Below are 17,792 nucleotides of genomic sequence, written 5' to 3'. Positions count from 1 at the left end.
TTGTATTTTTCTGAAGCTGGAAATGGGGCGAGACAGTCAGACAGACTCCCGCATGCGCCCGACCGGGATCCACCTGGCACGCCCACCAGGGGGCGACGCTCTGCCCACCAGGGGTTGATGCTCTGCCCCTCTGGGGCGTCACTCTGTTGCGACCAGAGCCACTCTAGCGCCTGGGGCAGAGGCCAAGGAGCCATCCCCAGCGCCCGGGCCATCTTTGCTCCAATGGAGCCTCAGCTGTGGGAGGGGAAGAGAGAGACAGAGAGGAAGGAGAGGGGGAGGGGTGGAGAAGCAGATGGGCGCTTCTCCTGTGTGCCCTGGCCGGGAATCAAACCCAGGACTTCTGCACGCCAGGCTGACACTCTACCACTGAGCCAACCGGCCAGGGCTCACACCTAGGGTTTTAAGGAGGAAAATAAGAAAAAAATATTCTGAACCAAATGGTGTGTTAAAATATTTAATAAAATACCATATTTTTTGCTCCATAAGACACACGGGCATTTTCCCCTCCACTTTTGGGGAAAAAAAGTGCATCTTATGGAGCAAAAAAGACAATATATTGGCCAGTCTTTTTTCCCCCCCATCTATTTATAAAGCTACACTTGAAATTTATCAAGTTTCCAAAGATGTGTGGATTTGGTTCTTGATTCTATCAAACCCCATTGTTTTGTCTCTCCTTAGACCAGTACACACTGTTTTTCTTTTCTTTTTGTTTTGTTTTGTTTTTGTTTTTTACAGAGACCGAGAGGGATAGACAGACAGGAACAGAGAAAGATGAGAAGCATCAATCATTAGTTTTTCGTTGTGCATTGCAACACTTTAGTTGTTCATTGATTGCTTTCTCATATGTGCCTTGACCACAGGCCTTCAGCAGACTAACTCCTTGCTTGAGCCAGCGACCTTGGGTCCAAGCCGGTGAGTTTTTGCTCAAACCAGATGAGCCTGCACTCAAGCTGGCGACCTCGGAGTCTCGAACCTGGGTCCTCTGCATCCCAGTCCAACGCTCTATCCACTGCGCCACCACCTGGTCAGGCAGTACACACTGTTTTAATGACTGTTGTGCCCTTTTCTTTTCCATCATAATTTTTATTTGGTAATGAAATGTGTCTTTCTGTAATGTTTAATTTCCTCATTGGATGTATGTTTTATGTATTAATAGTAGGCTCAGTATTTTGAATGGTGTGTAACACACAGTAGGGACTCAACATACATTTGTTAGTTGAATGAATGAATGAGTGGAAAAATCAATTAATATTAGAATACAACCATTCCACCAAGTCAAACGACCTGACCTCTAATGGTTTGTGGCCTCCTGCATGCCCACGTCTCAACTCTTGTAATTTGGGCAGATTATCAGGGTTCCATATGGTCTTCTTGATTTATTTCTTCTTGATTTGCTATTCCTCAGATAAAAGAGTTGCAAGTCTGTTCTTATTGTTTTATTTGGATTCATCTCACCTGTGTATTACCAAAAAGAAATACTTAAATTTTCATGCAAGTGAAGATTTTCTTATTGTTTTTCATTTCACACTCTCCAAAGTTTTCCCCAATAGTTGCATCATCTGTTTCTTTTTTCTCATAACAATAACCTTAATATTAAATGCTTATATAGTGAACACTGTAGGCCAGGGTCTGATCTATAAGTACTCTATGCTGGCTCATCTCAGTGGTGGGATTCAAATAATTTAACAACTGGTTCTCTGCCCTAATGACCATTTTTAGTAGAGAAAACCAATGTACCAAAAGTTTATTATTTCATGCATTTAATACTTAAATAAGAACAAGAGGTACACAAAACTAGATTATGTTATAAGAAAGTTTTAAGATATTAATGAAAAATATTATATAATACCTGACACAAACAATAAAACTGTTATTTAAGGTATTTCCATATTGTCTCTCTCTCTCTGTCTTTTTTTTTTTTTTGTATTTTTGGGAAACGGGGAGGCAGTCAGACAGACTCCTGCATGCATCTGACCGGGATCCACCCGGCATGCCCACCAGGGGGCGATGCTCTGCCCATCTGGGGCATCACTCTGCCGCAACCAGAGCCATTCTAGCGCCTGAGGCAGAGGACATGGAGCCATCCTCAGTGCCCAGGCCAACTTTGCTCCAATGGAGCCTTGGCTGCGGGAGGGGAAGAGAGAGACAGAGAAGAAGGAGAGGGGGAGAGGTGGAGAAGCAGATGGGTGCTTCTCCTGTGTGCCCTGGCCGGGAATCAAACTCTGGACTCCTGCACGCCAGGCCAACACTCTACCACTGAGCCAACCAGCCAGGGCCTCCATACTGTCTCTTTTCATTTTTTTTATGGCTTTCTTCCAAAAAAGATTTTTAATTGTATTTATTTTTAATGGGGTGACATCAGTAAATCAAGATACATATATTCAAAGATAACATGTCCAGGTTATCTTATCGTTCAATTATGTTGCATACCCATCACCCAAAGTCAGATTGTCCTGTCACCCTCTATCTAGTTCTCTTTGTGCCCCTCCCCCTCCCCTTCCCTCTCCCTCTCCCCCCTCCCCCCGTAACCACCACACTCTTATCAATGCAGTTCCTGGTTTTTTCTGATTTACTTATTTCACTCCGTATTATGTTGTCAAGATCCCACCATTTTGCTATAAATGATCCGATGTCATCATTTCTTATGGCTGAGTAGTATTCCATAGTGTATATGTGCCACATCTTCTTTATCCAGTCATCTATTGATGGGCTTTTTGGTTGTTTCCATGTCCTGGCCACTGTGAACAGTGCTGCAATGAACATGGGGCTGCATGTGTCTTTACGTATCAATGTTTCTGAGTTTTGGGGGTATATACCCAGTAGAGGGATTGCTGGGTCATAAGGTAGTTCTATTTGCAGTTTTTTGAGGAACCACCATACTTTCTTCCATAATGGTTGTACTACTTTACATTCCCACCAACAGCGGATGAGGGTTCCTTTTTCTCCACAGCCTCTCCAACATTTGCTATTACCTGTCTTGTTAATAATAGCTAGTCTAACAGGTGTGAGGTGGTATCTCATTGCAGTTTTGATTTGCATTTCTCTAATAACTAAAGAAGATGAGCATCTTTTCATATATCTGTTGGCCATTCGTATTTCTTCCTGGGAGAAGTGTCTGTTCATATCCTCTTCCCATTTTTTATTGGATTGTTTGTTTGTTTGTCGTTGAGTTTTATGAGTTCTTTGTATATTTTGATATTAGGCCCTTATCTGAGCAGGTGTTTAAAAATATCATTTCCCAATTAGTTGGCTGTCTGTTTATCTTGTTATCAATTTCTCTTGCTGAGCAAAAACTTCTTATTCTGATGTAGTCCCATTCATTAATTTTTGCTTTCATTTCTCTTGCCTGTGGAGTCAAATTCATAAAATGCTCTTTAAAGCCCAGGTCCATGAGTTTGGTACCTATGTCTTCTTCTATGTACTTTATTGTTTCAGGTCTTATGTTTAGATCTTTGATCCATTTTGAGTTAATTTTAGTACAGGGGGACAAACTTTAGTCCAGCTTCATTCTTTTGCATGTGGCTTTCCAGTTTTCCCAGCACCATTTGTTGAAGAGGCTTTCTTTTCTCCATTGTGTGTTGTTGGCCCCTTTATCAAAAATTATTTGACTATATATATGTGGTTTTATTTCTGGAATTTCTGTTCTGTTCCATTGGTCTGAGTGTCTATTTTTCTGCCAATACCATGTTGTTTTGATTGTCGTGGACCTATAATAGAATTTGAAGTCAGGTATTGTAATGCCCCCAGCTTCATTCCTTTTCTTTAGGATTGCTTTGGCTATTCGGGGCTTTTTATAGTTCCATATAAATCTGATGATTTTTTGCTCCATTTCTTTAAAAAATGTCACTGGAATTTTGATGGGAATTGCATTAAATTTGTATATAGCTTTGGGTAATATGGCCATCTTGATTATATTTATTCTTCCTAACCAAGAACAAGGAATATTCTTCCATCTCATAATGTCTTTTTCAATTTCCCTTAACAATGGTTTATAGTTTTCATTGTATAAGTCCTTTACATTCTTTGTTATGTTTATTCCTAGGCATTTTATTTTTTTTGTTGCAATCGTGAAGGGGATTATTCTTTTGAGTTCATTCTCAAATGTTTCATTGTTGGCATATAGAAAGGCTATTGACTTCTGTATGTTAATTTTGTATCCTGCGACCTTACTGTATTGGCTTATTTTTTCTAGAAGTCTTTTTGTGGATTCTTTGGGGTTTTCGATGTATAGGATCATATCATCTGCAAAAAGTGATATCTTTACTTCTTCTTTTCCAACATGGATGTCTTTTATTTCTTTGTCTTGTCTGATTGCTGTGGCAAGAACCTCTAGTACCACATTAAGTAAGAGTGGAGAGAGTGGACAACCCTGTCTTGTTCCTGATTTAAGGGGGAAAGCCTTCAGTTTAGTGCCATTTAGTATGATGTTAGCTGATGGTTTATCATATATGGCCTTTATCATGTTGAGATATTTTCCTTCTATACCCATTTTGTTGAGAGTCTTAAACATAAAATTGTGTTGTATTTTATCAAAAGCCTTTTCTGCATCTATTGATAATATCATGTGGTTCTTGTTCTTTGTTTTGTTGATATGGTGTATTACGTTAACCGTTTTACGTATGTTGAACCATCCTTGAGATTCTGGGATGAATCCCACTTGATCATGATGTATTATTTTTTTAATATGTTGTTGTATTCGATTTGCTAGTATTTTGTTTAGTATTTTAGCATCTGTATTCATTAGAGATATTGGTCTGTAGTTTTCTTTTTCTGTGCCATCCTTGCCTGGTTTTGGTATGAGGGTTATGTTTGCCTCATAAAATGTGTTTGGAAGTATTGCTTCTTCTTCAATTTTTTGGAAGACTTTCTGTAGAATAGGAACCAAGTCTTCTTTGAAGGTTTGATAAAATTCACTGGTATAACCGTCTGGGCCTGGACTTTTATTTTTGGGGAGGTTTTTAATGGTTTTTTCTATTTCTTCTCTACTAATAGGTCTGTTTAGGTTTTCTGCTTCTTCTTGACTCAGTGTAGGAAGGTTGTATTGTTCTAGGAATTTATCCATTTCTTCTAGGTTGTTGAATTTAGTGGCATAAAGTTTTTCATAGTATTCTACAATAATTCTTTGTATATCTACAATGTCCGTGGTGATTTCTCCTCTTTCATTTTGGATTTTGTTTATATGAGTTCTTTCTCTTTTTTCCTTGGTAAGTCTTGCTAAGGGTTTGTCAATTTTGTTGATCTTTTCAAAGAACCAGCTCCTTGTTCTATTAATTTTTTCTATAGTTTTTCTGTTCTCTATTTCATTTATTTCTGCTCTGATTTTTATTATCTCCTTTCTTCGGCTGGTTTTGGGTTGTCTTTGTTTTTCATTTTCTAGTTCCTTAAGGTGTGAAGTTAAGTCATTCACTTGGGCTCTCTCTTGTTTGTTCGTATAGGCCTGAAGTGATATGAACTTCCCTCTTATCACTGCTTTTGCTGCATCCCATAGATTCTGATGTGTCGTATTGTCATTTTCATTTGTCTGTATATATCTTTTGATCTCTGCACTTATTTCTTCTTTGACCCATTCATTCTTTAAAAGTATGTTGTTTAGTTTCCACATTTTTGTGGGTTTTTTTCCCTCTTTTTTGCTGTTGAATTCTAGTTTCAAGGCTTTATGATCAGAAAATATGCTTGGAACAACTTTGATTTTTCTGAATTTGCTGATGTTGTTTTTGTGGCCCAACATATGGTCAATTCTTGAGAATGATCCATGTACATTGGAGAAAAATGTATACTCAGTCACTTTGGGATGAAATGTCCTGTAGATGTCTATCATATCCAGGTGCTCTAGTGTTTTGTTTAAGGTCGCTATATCTTTGTTGATTCTCTGTTTGGATGACCGATCTAGAGCCGACAGCGGTGTATTGAGGTCTCCAAGTATTATTGTATTTTTGTCAGTTTTTGTTTTAAGGTCAATAAGTAGCTGTCTTATATATTTTGGTGCTCCTTGGTTTGGTGCATATATATTAAGAATTGTTATGTCTTCTTGATTCAGTGTCCCCTTAGTCATTATGAAATGGCCATTTTTGTCTCTGAGTACTTTTGCTGTCTTGTATTCAGCATCATCAGATATGAGTATTGCTACGCCTGCTTTTTTTTGGATGTTATTTGCTTGGAGCATTGTTTTCCAGCCTTTCACTTTGAATTTGTTTTTATCCTTGTTACTTAGATGAGTTTCTTGTAGGCAGCATACAGTTGGATTTCCTTTTTTGATCCATTCGGCTACTCTGTGCCTTTTTATTGGTGAGTTTAATCCGTTTACATTTAGTGTAATTATTGACACTTGTGAGTTCCTCATTGCCATTTTATAGATTGCTTTCTGTTAGTTTTGTGCCTTGTTTGATTCTTCTCTTTTGTTTTTCTATCTTTTGTTTTTATTTGGTTGTGTTCCATACATCTTTCCTCTGTTGCTATATTTTTTAAATCATGTGCTTCTGTGGTGGTTTTTTCAATGGTGGTTACTATTAAGTAATGAAAAGGGTTCCTACCCTGTTCATTGTAGTGCACTATTTTGTGAGTACTTTTGCACTCCATCGCTCTTTGCTACTGTTAATCTCCATCTTCTCCCCCCCTTTCTTATTGTTGTCACAGTTTAAAGTTGGTTTTGTTATGTTGTTCTTGGAGCTTTTACTTGTGGCTTTGTTGTTGTTTTTTTTTATTCTTTGTATCTGATTGGAGAACCCCCTTTAGTATTTCCTGGAGTGAGGGTTTTCTGGTGATAAATTCTCTCATCTTTTCTGTATCTGTGAATGTTTTTACTTCTCCTTCATATTTGAAGGATAGCTTTGATGGGTATAGTATTCGTGGCTGAAAGTTCCTCTCTTTCAAGACTTTAAATATTGGGGTCCACTCTCTTCTAGCTTGTAGAGTTTCTGTTGAGAAATCTGATGATAATGTAATGGGCCTTCCTTTATATGTTGTATTCTTCTTTTCCCTGGCTGCCTTGAGAATTTTTTCTTTTCAGTTGGTTTGTGCCAATTTTATTATGATGTGCCTTGAAGTAGGTTTGTTGGGGTTAAGAAAACTTGGAGTTCTGTTTGCTTCTAGAATTTGAGGTTTTAGTTCTTTCCACAGGCTTGGGAAGTTCTCATCTATTATTTGTTTGAGTATGTTCTCCATTCCATTTTCTCTCTCTTCTCCCTCTGATATACCTATTATTCTTATGTTATTCTTTTTGATGGAGTCAGATAATTCCTGTAGGGCTATCTCATTTTTTTAAATTTTTGAATCTCTTTCTTCTTCTCTTTGTTGAGCCTCAAGTTGCTTGTCTTCTATTTTGCTAATCCTCTCTTCTATCTGGCCTGTTCTATTAGCTAAGCTTGTTACCTCATTTTTCAGCTCATGAATTGAGTTTTTCATCTCTGTTTGATTTGTTTTTATAGTTTCAATTTCCTTGGAGATATACTCTTTGTGTTCATCGAATTGTTTTCTGAGCTCCCTAAATTGCCTTTCTGTGTTTTCTTGTATATCTCTGAGTATTTTTAGGATTTCTATTTTAAATTTTTCTGTTGTTTAACTCCATGGTTTCCAATATCTTAAATTTTTTCTTCATAGATTTTTCCTCATCTCTCTGTGTTACCTCTCTTTCTTTTGAAAATCGAAATCCATGATATTCGATTTTCTCTTCTTTAATGGCATCTGAGGGTGGTTTTCTTGATAGTATTAATGAGATTTTATAAGGAATAAAAAGATAAAAAAATAAAAATAAAAATTGTGTTTTTTTAAAAATTAATCATTAAATAAAGAGAAATAAAATAATATAAAAATTTGAGAAAAAAAGGGAATAATTCCTTCCCCTCCTTTTTTCCTCTCCTCTCCTCTCCCCTCTTTCTTGAGAAAATCTTGTGATGAACTGTGAATTATATTGTACTAAATAGAACAAACAATACCTGTAGTGGAGGGCCTGAATTGGGGAGAAGTAATAAAGTGGTAAAGGAAAAAGAAAAAAAAAGAAAAATAAATAAAAGAAAAAATATTTATATATAAAAAAGGGGGGAGCAATATAGACCCACAAAAAGCAAATTAGGAAAAAATTTGGGTCAAGAATAAAATGATTTGCTTTTAGGTGTTGGCTGACTCAGAGTTATGATGAGAGGAATAAGAGGGAAACAGGAAGAAGGGGTGGAAAATTAAAAAATTACTATTGTATTTAGTGGAACAAGAACTAGATAAAATGGAGAGCCAGGGATGGGAGCACTGCTAATGTATTAAAAAGGTGAAGTAAAAACCATCCAAAATGCCACAAACTTAAGTTTGAGTCCCAGATAAGATAATTTGTTCGTTATTGAGGTTTGAATGAGAGAAGACGTAAAGGAGAGAGGAAGAGACTAATATAGAGGGAGAAAAGAGAGAGAGAGAGAGAGAGAGAGAAAAGATGGAACCACTTAAAGAAGAAAAAAGAAAAAGGAGGAGAGAGAAAGAGAGAGTTAGGAGTTTTGGATTGCAACCCTCATAGAGAGAAAGGAGGAGGAAAGAAATGATAATGGGAGATGTAACACTTATGGGTAGTGTAGTTCAAAGAGAGGCGAGAGTAAGACTGAGAGAGAATTAAATGACCAAATTGGAGTAGAAAAAAAAATCAAGAATGAAGAAAAGAGACACAGACGAACAAATATAATAAAATGGGATAGGTTATAAAGTCTGCAGATTATTCTTGATATTGAGAGGTTGTCATCTTGCTTTTTCTTTTCTGTCTTTCTGGTTGGTGATTTTGTACCCCGGGTTCTGCCCCTGTGGCACGCTCTGGAAGAGTTTTGCAGTTGATAAGTCTCTATGGTAATGTCATGTATTGCGCTTCAGTCTCGTTGGCAGTCGAGGCTCATTAGTGTTTATAGGCTCCAACAGTGAGAGGATTTCTCACTGTGCGAGTGTTCCTGGAGCCTCTCTCCTAGTCTTTCCTTCCACAATTAGAAGCCTGATAATCCAGCTATGGGGTTGCTGCTGCCTCTGCCTGGATAGTAAGAGTCTCAAAGAGCTGGCAACTCCCCACTCTATTCCCACTCAGCACAGGGCTCTGAGTAAGGCTCAGTCAGTCAGAGCTGCTAGCATAACCAGGCGTGGCTTCCTCCCACTCAAAGACCTCTGGCTCTGCCCCTCTGTGGGATAACTCGGGTGCCCACTCCTGAGGCATTCGGAGGAATCTCTTGCCCACTCTCCGTGCGCACCCACCAGGATGTCAGACCAGCCAGGTCACACTTCGAGTGAAATCCCTACCCACACGGAAAAGCTCGAGCTTTGGAATTGGCTTTTGCTCTATCCCCGTGCGGCTTTCCCAGGAGGCTAGGGCTGCCTGAGATTCCGCTCCTGGCCCACCCTCTGACTCTGCTCCTCTGTGGGAAAACATGGGCACCCACCCCTGAGGAGTTCGGAGGAATCTCCTGCCCACTCTTCGTGCGTGTGCACTGACCAGATTATGAGGCTCAGGCGGGACGCCTCTCGCTCCGAGAAAGCCCTCCTCCCGCACAGAAAAGTTCCGCCGTTGGAGTTGGCTCCAGCTCCCTCCCCGTGCCCGGTCTCCTCAGGGCGCTGGGGCTCCTAGGAGATGCCGCTTTTTGCCCACACAGAGGCCTCTGACTCTGCTTCTCTGTGGGTTAGCACGGGCGGCGCCCACTCCTGAAGTGTTCGTAGGAATCTCTTGCCCACTAATCACGCGTGCGCCTACCAGGAGATGCGGAAAATGGCTGCCCCACTTGTCTTTCTTTGTCTGGGTTTGGCGCGTGTGTTAGCTTGAATTGCCCAGGTTTTTCCGCGGCTTGGATCTCCGTGCCACAGCCTGGTTTGGCTGTTTGTACTGCGGCCTGGATCTATTCATTCCCTATGCCCACCTTAGTTTCTATATTCTCAGTTCTCAGTGAAAGCCATTCTGTTTGGATTAGAGAGGAAGGCAGAGCATTTCTTACTCCTTATTTCCCCCAGGGTTTGACCATATATCTAGCCAATCTTTCGCTCGATCCTACCTTCGGGTGTGTTGTGAAGCATCTGAAGACTCCAAGGATAGGTTTTTCTGTTTCTGGTTGAAGAACTTGTTGAGTTTATGGGGAGATTTTCGGTATCGCTTCCTACCGCGCCATCACGCTGACGTCCCATACTGTCTCTTGATTGGCACTCTCGCTTGAAAGTTTTTTCACCTGTGTACAGAATGAACATCACTGCGGGCGCTAAGAGTACGCTGTTATGCAGATGAATGTTAAAAACGAGTAAGGAATGTAAATTTGTGATTTCCACATTGGGTGGTGGCCTAGGTGCTCACCTTAGAGAGAACCCTGATTATAAGTGCCATTTTAACAACCAGTTTGCTGAACTCAACAAAAAATTAGGTATCGGTTCTGCCGAACTGGTGAGAATGGGCTGAATTCCATCACTGGCTTATCTAATCCTCCAAGTATTCTGTGGGATGTCTTTTCTTATAGCTGATTAAAGATGAGGAAACTAAAGCATAAAGGGGTTAAGCAGCCTTCTCAAGGTCATTCAGCTGGTTTGTAGTTAAAACAGAATTTGAACTCAGTCAGCCTTGGTTTAGTGTTCATACTTATGAGAAAAGGAGAATTTAAACATCTGTGATTATAGCTTACTTTATGACATTGCAGATTCTATATTTTGAATTGCATTTCTAGTTATATTATTTTTTATAAAGGTAACTACATCACAGGGATATTCAGGGGTGGTTCTTTCTTCATTTGTGGAAACTGCAGAGCTGGTTTCTCCAAGCCCCCATAGTTATGGCTTAAAATCCCACAGGAAGACCCATCTGAAAGGATCTACATACTAAAAAAGATTCACATGGACATAAGCATAGATACACATGACCTTTTCTTCTCTGAATTATGTTTGTCTCCAAAGTCAGAGGATCTCAAGTGTGCCACTTGGAAGCTTCCTATCACATTCGAGGGCTGGGAGTTGGCAAGTAGAATCATGAGAGGAATCCATAACCTCCTCTAACTGCATCAATCAGCTTACCCTCCTCTACCATAGCTTCTAATCTCTTTTAGAAGTTATTTCCTTAGCTTGCTCTGAAGGTCTTTGTTTGCATGAGAGTTGGAGTTGGAGTCAGTAAATTTGGTTTTATTTAAAATCCCCATTTTAAGCAAACCGTCCATTAATCAGATTGTGGTCTTCTCTTTCTTCCTATAACTATTCTATGAGCTAGGATGGGATACCACTGATTTGTCCTTTGAAAAAATGTACATTTCATATATAGCTTTCAGTTGAGATTCCTCATAATCTCTGGACCAGTGCTACCCCTGTGCTGTATGGATTTACCTTCTGTAGTTTGCCTTTCCCAGAAGTAAGGGATTGGGGAGGAAGGTAGGTTGAACACATGTGCTCTTGTGTTCTATTTGACATCTTGAACTGGCAGTCAGAATAGAAATAATTTATGAATCCTTAAGAAAGATTTTAAATTTTTCTAGTTACGTTGTGTGACTTTTACAGGTATAGAAAAATTAATTTACAAATGAAGACCTAAACAAACAGAGCCATCTGATATAACATAAGTACAAGTATGCCAAGGATTACAAAGCAGGGAGCATTTTACAGGAGCTCTTCTTGACTTCTCACTTGCTGGTGATGCATTCTGCCACTTGCTCTCATTTGCTCATTTCATGGTGAAATCAGTTCCCTAGGGTAGTGTGCCTCTTTTCCAGATGAAGTAAACAAAGAACAAAACATTTTTTCCTAAAAATATACTGATACAGCAATAGATATATACATATTATACAGTATATACTAACACACATACATATGTTAAAAATCCATTCATAGCCTTTAATATAGTTAGTTTGAACTATCAATCTCAAGGCAAAGCATGTAAAATTATTTTTAATAATTTCTTTTTACTAATGGTAAAAGTGGTTCATGTTCATATTAGAAAATTGGGGAACACATACAAGCATAATGAATGAAATAGAAATAAATATGTCTTTTAATCCTATCATTAGGATGAGGAACTTCTTGAATCTCCGCTTGGCAAGTGACTTCTCAGAAAGTTTAATAACGGAACCAAGAAATGCATCAAACACTTCGTTCATCTGGTATTATTAACGATCAGTTAATAAGCTGTTTTCCCAGAGTATACAGAAAAGTGTCCTACTGAAGATTTAGAGTTACTTTTCATCTCTTTAGGCTCTAAAAGATTTGAAAAACTGTAATTTTTATTACACGCTCTCTTTACTATTTTTGGAGTCAAAATAGAGAGTCTGTAGACATTCTGTACTGATTCTAAAAATCAGCAATTCCAAAACTGGTTTGTCTGTATTTTTCCTCTTTTTGTTTGTGCAAGTAAGACTTGAAAAATGCATGTGGATTTCAAAACTCCTGCTGCGCCAGCCACAATTTCCCATAAAAAGGGGAACATTTATTTGTGTATATGAAGCCCTGGACAGCAGTACTTGGTCAGACGTGAGACAGATGTGTGTGTGCACAGCTGTTTGTATTTAAGGACAGAATACAGACATAAATAAGGTTAGATATCCTTGGTTTGATGCTAGAATATTTTCATACACCATATTCAAAGGAATATCTGTCATAACTGAAAACAAGGGGAAATATATCAGAAACAGAGCACAGACCCTTCCCCAGAGCCAGGATAAACAAAACCAAGATGGGCCTATCAAGCTCTGATCTTGTAAGATAAACTTTATTGTGCAAAAGAAAACCACCTTATTTATTCATAAAAATATTGTCAGATATTTCTCCTAAGTCAGATAGTACCGTCTTCTATGAAATTCAAACAGAGAGGTAGCTTTTCTAGCTTGTCTGTCAGCATCAGAATTGCTATTATGTTTAAAGCTAAAAACACTAGACAAGAAGGCTTCATGAAAGAGTGCCATTGTTGCCTTTGCCTTAAGCTCCCTTCCCTGCTTCAGGCAGACTAGCAACCCTTTTCTTTTCTATGAAAAAATGTTTATATTGACACAAAACTGCCACTTGTATGCTACATTTTGATGGCAAAATGATCCCCAGGAAGATCTTTATCTGTCCACAATACCCAAAACACAGAATAATAAATGACAAATCTGAGACCCAACGTCACAGAGATTTTCAGAGTCTCAGAATTTTATTGCTATGATGACTCAGAAGTTTGAGACATGCCTCAGGAAAAAGGCTAATTTTGCTAATTCCTTTATTTATTTTTATTCCAACTCTCTAGCCAAATCCAATGAAGAAAAATCATTTGCCTTATGGGTTCTCTGATACAATAATTGATTTGTAAAGCAAAATTCATTCAGAAGAAATTTTCTAATAGATGCTATAAATAATACTCATTTTCACACTATCTCTGCCAGGATTTTCCTATCTCAAACCCCCCTTCCCTCTCCCCAGGTCTTCCCTCCAAGAAAGTCTCTTTAAAAGTTCAGAGCGGGCCTTCAAAGTAACTACATACTTTGTTTAGAAGGTCCTCTTGTTTTGATGAAAATCCTAAGACAACTCCTTTAAAGGGTTTGTTTAAAAGTATGTGAGAACCAGAGCTATCCATAAGACTGAAATGCTACACTTTATTTACATAAGTTTGGACTTTGAAGAAGTGTTTTGTTTTGTTTTCTTGTCAACCCAATAAATCATATTGAGAATCATGAGTGACTTACAATGTTCAAGACCTGAAGAAGACAACTTAGAGTAGTCTGTCCTTTTAACCTCAACTCTGGTCACTTGGCCATTATTAGTTTAAATCATAAGATGAAAACAGAGGACTAAAAAATAGAATTTTTTGTTGCAGTCTTGGCCTATATAATTAAATATTCTACACTTTGTCTAAAAGTGAATACAGTTGCTAAAATTTTACAGATCTTCAAAAATTGTAAAATCATTTTAATAATGTATACTGAATGTAGCACTTATTTAACATAATTTTTAGAATGAACTATTTTGTGTCCTTATATGTACAGAGAAATATAATAGAAAAACAATAAAGAGAACAAAATTATGGAGCAATGAAAAGTTCTTTTCATTTTTCTCATACTTGAGATTAATTCATAAAGTGGTATTACAAAGAATATCATACTATAAAATAAAATGTGTTTTTATTTCCATAAATATATATAGTAGCATGATAATTTTGAGGGTGAAATGTACATTAAAGGGTTATATATTTATAAAAAGAAGCTTTTCAAATTGAATTATATTTTGTATAAACTTCTTTAGAGTTTCTCTTCATTCTTGATGGATTATTTTATTCTCTATTTTCACTCAGTGTATTGTGCAAAGAATAAAGACTGAGGGTGGGGGGAGATATATTTGGTGGGACACTTGAATCTATGTAAACACAAATTAAAATCATTTAAAAAAAGAATAAAGACTGAAAGCTGCTAGCAGAGAAGGAAACTTTATAAATTTATCAGGTAAAACAGTGTTTCAAGTTACAGGAAGAAATCTTGCTCTCTCTGGTAATGCAAAGGCTCTCCTGACCCCTACTTAGTTCCCAGCCCATGCCCGCCAGCATAACTGCTACACCACTGAGGACAAGGGCTTGTTTTCTTGTCTGTCCCACTCCATCAGCTCGAACAATGTTAATTTTGCAAAAGAGTCAATTCTCCCATTTGTAAAAAAGAAATAACATGTTGTATCCATCTGTTGGTGTCACCACACCGGAGGGGCTGTCATGTGTAACCCTTGGGCTCAAACAGTCTCAAATTCTTGGTATCACAAGAGCTTTATTACTCTATCCTGCTTCCACAAACATGTGTCAAAAATAGATTCTCTTCTTTGTTCCTTTCCCTTATTGCTTCACCCCAACACACACAGACACACACAGACACACACACACACACACACAGCCATTCACTCTAAGGTTTTCTAAGTCATTGAGCAGAATAACCAGATTAGGCACAGATTTCTCCCTACTGAATCCGAGCAGCCTCTCTGAAGCCCACCCACTGGTGCATTTGTTTCTAGACTCTTGTCAAGGGGCTGCTTTCCTGCCAAGGCATCTCAGTGGCTTGGTTATCCTGCTCCTGGCCAATGAGGTGTGAGTGTGGTGGGAGAGGGTAATTAAGATCTGTGTCCAACTCATTTTAACTGAAATATTCAAAGCATACAGAAAATTATAGATAATGATATAACAAATACATGTCTATAATCACTACCCAGTCCTATTTAATCTTAGTATTTTGCCATATCTGCTTCAGATATTTTTTAAAACATAAGATAGATATGGTTCAGTTCATTATGTCAACCACTTTGAATCCATTCCAACCCCTTCTCATGACATATATAAACCACTAATCTACATTTTTTGGGTGTTCTTCCCTTGAATGGCTTTGTACCTTTGCTATATCTGAATATATCCATAAACATTGAGTAATACTGACTTGCTTGTTTTGCACACATATGTTAGTATTATATTTTATATTTAATCTTACAATTATTTTCCTTTCAACATCCAATGGTTGAGATGTACAGATGTTGATTTTGAGTTATCTCAATGCTTGCAATCAGATGTATATAAGGAAGTTAAAGCATAAAATGTGCTTTTTATAATTTTATACTTTCTAGAAGGAATTCTTTCATTGTAAGTAACTAGAGTTTTCCCCAAAAGATTGCACAGAACTACAAATCACTTCAAAAGTACATCTTCTTGCAAAATTGCCAAATTAAACTCCATGTTTGCCAATTTTGCCAGCAGACAAACAATTAAATAGTAAAAATAAATCCTCAAGGAGCAACAAATTACTTGACAGATGACACTGCATGGCATATTCACTCCTTACTTATAAGATACCTATATTCTGGGTATCTGCAAATATTCATCAAAATAATTTATAGAGAAGAATTTTTTGCAACAAAGATAATCTTATTAAGCCAACAAGAAAAAAAAAACCTAAAAAATGTGCATACACTTTTATATTATTAATAGTTGGGATAAAAAACATTGAAAATATAAATATGAATTAATGAAATACTATCTGACAGTCACAGAAAAATATAATGAATTTACCAATTTGTTTGAAAGATTTTGTCCAATGTTATTTTTTAAAAATAAGGAGCAAACTACGTACTTAGATTTTCTAAGTCAATTATAAAACATAACCACAAGAGGGAGCCTTGAGTTTAAAATCTATAAATTCAAATACTTTGTCCCTTAAATTAGTGATACAATATAATAGTGATGAATCAAACATAAAAAGGAAGTGGTGGATAGAATGTAGACTATTGAATCAGCTGTTTTTAATGTTTCATTAACGTGCTGTCTAAAAACTTATACACTGTCACTTTTCAACCAACAACAATTTTGTTAACTAAGCTTAGAAACTCTCTGACTCATATTTATTAGCAATGGCAATAACAATAAAAGCTACACCTTAATGAACTTTTAATATATGTCAGACACTATACAGAATGTATATATGGAGAGTACTATACATAGAAAATTATATTATATGATAGATATTGTATAATTTTCTTCATAATCCAACAAAGTAAAATTTTGTAGTATTTTTGTTTGTTTGATTGCTTTTTCATTTTTTTTTTTACTTTCTGTTGTAGTTGACATTATTTAGAGTTTGAGAATTTAGAGTTTAGAGAGGTGTAAAAAATTTTCCAAGATCACTCATCTAATTAGTGGCAGATCTATACCCAGACCTACTGGGTTCTAAAATAAGGCTGTCAAATTTAACAAATACAGATACAGGACAAGTAATTATTTTGAATTTCAGATAAACAATGCATAATTATTTAGTATATCTATGTCCTAAATTCTTACAAATGTATACTAAATAATTCTTTGTTATTTATTTGAAATTTATATTTATATGGGCATCCCATGTTTAACTGGCAATTGTACTCTAAAGCTGACCTAGCATCTTAACTGATGTTATTCTAGTTCTCAAGAACTAGAAAGTCTGGCCTGACCAGGCAGTAGTGCAGTGGATAGAGCGTTGGAATGGGATGCAGAGGTTCGAAACCCTGAGGTCACCAGCTTGAGTGCAGGCTCATCCAGCTTGAGCACGGGGTCACTGGCTTGAGCGTGGGATTATAGACATAACCCCATGGTCGCTGGCTTGAGCTCAAAGGTCGCTGGCTTGAGCGAGGTGTCACTCAATCTGCTGGAGCCCCCCCCCCCCCCCGTCAAGGCATACATGAGAAAGCAATCAATGAACAACTAAAGTGCCACAACAAGGAATTGATGCTTCTCATCTCTCTCCTTCCTGTCTGTCTGTCCCTCTCTCTGCTGTCTCTTTTTCTCTCTCTTTCCCTCTCTCTCTCTCGCTCTTCCTCTCTCTCTCTCTCTCTCTCTCTCTCTCTCTCTCTCGCACGCGCGCTAAAAAGAATAAAAAAAGAGAAAAAAAGAAGTAGAAAGTCTGCCATGGGAGGAAGAAGGGAACAGATACAACTGTTTCTCTGGACAAGTGAAGATCAGTGATAAGCATCTAGATGCCTCTTCAGCATTATCTAATAGTTTAATGTTTCCCAAATTTTGTTGGGTATAAATATCATTAATGTGCTTATGCAGATATACATTTTCTACCAAAATCTTTGACTAGGCCTACAAGTGTACATTTTCAACAAGTACTCCAGATGGTTTTGATTCAAGCAGTCTTTGGCCTGTTCTCTGAGAAATAGTGAAACAGCGTTCTTATTCAAAAAAATTGTAATAACATTAAAAAGTATGCTAGAAAAAGTAAAAATTATTTTAGGGGCAGTATTGATGGCCCTATGAAGTCTGACTAAAATGATTAGAAATGTAGTTTGTATAAATATAAGCTGCGAAAAGATCCAATTGAAGTATATGTAATCCTGACACCCAGAGGTTAATG

Source organism: Saccopteryx bilineata, chromosome 2 (assembly GCF_036850765.1).
Source record: "Saccopteryx bilineata isolate mSacBil1 chromosome 2, mSacBil1_pri_phased_curated, whole genome shotgun sequence".
Classification (NCBI taxonomy): Eukaryota; Metazoa; Chordata; class Mammalia; order Chiroptera; family Emballonuridae; genus Saccopteryx; species Saccopteryx bilineata.
This window is presented reverse-complemented; position numbering follows the sequence as displayed.